A 2596-nucleotide genomic window follows, 5' to 3' on the forward strand; every position below is an offset into this window, starting at 1 on the left:
AAAAAAAATTGAAACCATTGCGTAAAACAAATATTTCAGACAGTAGGATGCAATTTTCACAATAAATAAACTTCATTTAGAACAATAATAATATTTTATATGAATATCTATACAAAATAACGCAAAAAAATGAAAAAAAGAAAATTTTTGTTTTTCGGTATATTTAGTCCACTTTCGCAATATGGGCAAAATGGGGAAGATTTTTTCGAAAGAAGAAACATCAAAGAAGACAACAAAAAAAAGTTTAGCTAATTACCTCGTGGAACTTTTTGGAGATAAGTTTCGAAAGTGAGTCAAACATTGTAAAATGTCAAATGATAAAATATAAACTATAAGTTTGTCAAGAGTATTAACTAATTCAACAAATTGAAAAATTGTACTATATTTTCAGACTAATTACTCTTATAAAAATGTAACAGAAAGGTGAAATTCATATATATATTTCTGAAATATAAATTTAAAAGTTATATTAAAAAAAAAAATTTTAAACATATTTTTCACTACATTGCACTCTCGTCGGTCCAAAAAGTAAACTAAAATGTTTGGAATGATTATGAATACTTAATTTGGGCGATATTAAAGCTGACTAAACATGTTTTAGTTGAAATTTAATTTTTGACTTTTGGCAAAAATTCAAGGTCTTCTGGCCCACTGTGCGTTGGGAAGTGCGTTAGATCTTCATTTTTCAGTTGCCTTTCCCAAAGAAATAGTTCACATTTGAATGCTTTTTTAATTATGTCAAACATGTTCGTAATGATCTGATCCTTGCCTTGTCTTGTAACAATAAACTTAAATCGGATAAGTGTTTGGTTATATCAACCATAAAAGATAAATCTTACAACCATATTTGATCGGCGAACAAGCTTGTATTTTGATTTATAGTTTGTAAAAACTTACATATTTTTTCTTTCAAATACCAGAGTTGATTGAGAACCTTGGAGCAAGATAACCAACTTACCTCTCTATAATAGGATAAACCTGATGTACTATCTAATTGATAGCTTATTAGTGTGAAACGGACTCCCTTTCAGCCAATTAGAATTTTACATTTTCGCTCGGACAATTTAAAATGATCCGTATAGTTTATAAATAAAGTATATTATAATTTTATATGCTGGTTTCGTTTCTAATTCACATTTCTATTTTATTTTTACTTTGATTCTGATATATCGACTGGGCCACAAAAATGTTCATCTCGGGCAGCATGCGGCCCGCTGGCTGCGAGTTTGACACCCCTGTATTAGACTGATGTCTTTCAAATTTTGTGTTTTGCCATATTAAGTTACATTCTTCAAAATTATTTAAAAATTTGCATCCCTTACAAATAAACATTTTTTCGACTATTATTAAAAAATAATAAACAATTATTAAAAAATAATTTTTGCATGCAACCAATTTTATAAAAGAAAATAAACAATAATATATAATTATTGACAATATATTCAAAATGGTTAAATTATTTTTGAAAAAATGAACTTTATAATTATAAATAAAAAATTTATGATTGACTTAAAAATTTCTCGGGTGAAATACGCAAAAAGTAAAATTTAAACTTTTAGCCGTCCAAACAATTAAGGGTCATATTTCCTAGTTGGCGGCCTCATATTTTCAGGGTCAGATCTCCAAATCAGTCGGGAAAAAAAAAAGATTTCTTTATTCAAATAAAGTGTGTGATTCAAATATAGTCTCATTAATTTGGATTTCTAAGGTCATTAAAATTGAGTTCCAGTAAGTGAAAATTCGATTATAAGATCAAAAGTTATTCAGGTTAAAAGTAAATTTTTTTCCTTACTGTACATTGACTTTCTTTTGAAATTTATTTATTAGATAGAAGTGGTAGCTAGCGGTAGGGTTCGAATCTCGGTCAGAGGCATGGATGATCTGTCCTTCTTACTGTGAGGTTAACGTTGGATCACGTAATATGCTAGAAAAGTGATCCATACATTTACACTTCCAATAAATGAATAATGGATGTCAATATATGAATGGGCATTGGGAAGAAAGTTTTAGCATCAAATTTCATAATTTTAAAGGTAGTGAAGCCATTAAAATTGAGTTCTAGTGCGTGAAAATCCAACCATAAGACCAAAAGTTATTCAGGATGTCCCTTTTTCGGAGCTGTACATTGACTGCATTGTCTGCACTACTTTCATAGCATATTATAGGTCAACCTCTCGAACTATTAAGATTGCATATTACAGGTGAAAATCCAATCATTTACTCACAAGTCTGTGCAAGTAAGTGCCTCGTTATTAATTTTACACAGACTTTCATGGATATTTTAAGGAAACAAATTATTATTACTTTTATTTACTTAATTAACAGCGTAAGTCATGTGTTTCTTTTTGATTGAAGAATTACAGTATTACTTTCATTATCCGAAACAAAGTCTGATCCGTCGGATTAAAGAATAACAACCATTTTCAACAACAAATCCTAAAAATTCTTTAAAAACAGAATTTAAATTTAATATGATCGCCTAATAAAAGTATTTTTATCGAATAGGTATAAAGTAGTGAAGGGTGATAACGGCATTGCTAATATCACGTTATAGTATCAGAAAATATTGATATTTTACAATGTATCGCAATTTTTC

General features: G+C 28.7%; 1 protein-coding gene across 1 annotated transcript in view; it reads right to left on the reverse strand.

Annotated features, from left to right (window-relative positions):
- The window catches only part of LOC107453376 (SLo interacting protein 1), a 93405-nt gene that overhangs the window by 56161 nt on the left and 34648 nt on the right, over window positions 1-2596 (reverse strand). The gene's annotated exons all lie outside the window — the stretch shown is intronic.

This window comes from Parasteatoda tepidariorum, chromosome X2 (genome assembly GCF_043381705.1).
Source record: "Parasteatoda tepidariorum isolate YZ-2023 chromosome X2, CAS_Ptep_4.0, whole genome shotgun sequence".
Classification (NCBI taxonomy): domain Eukaryota; kingdom Metazoa; phylum Arthropoda; class Arachnida; order Araneae; family Theridiidae; genus Parasteatoda; species Parasteatoda tepidariorum.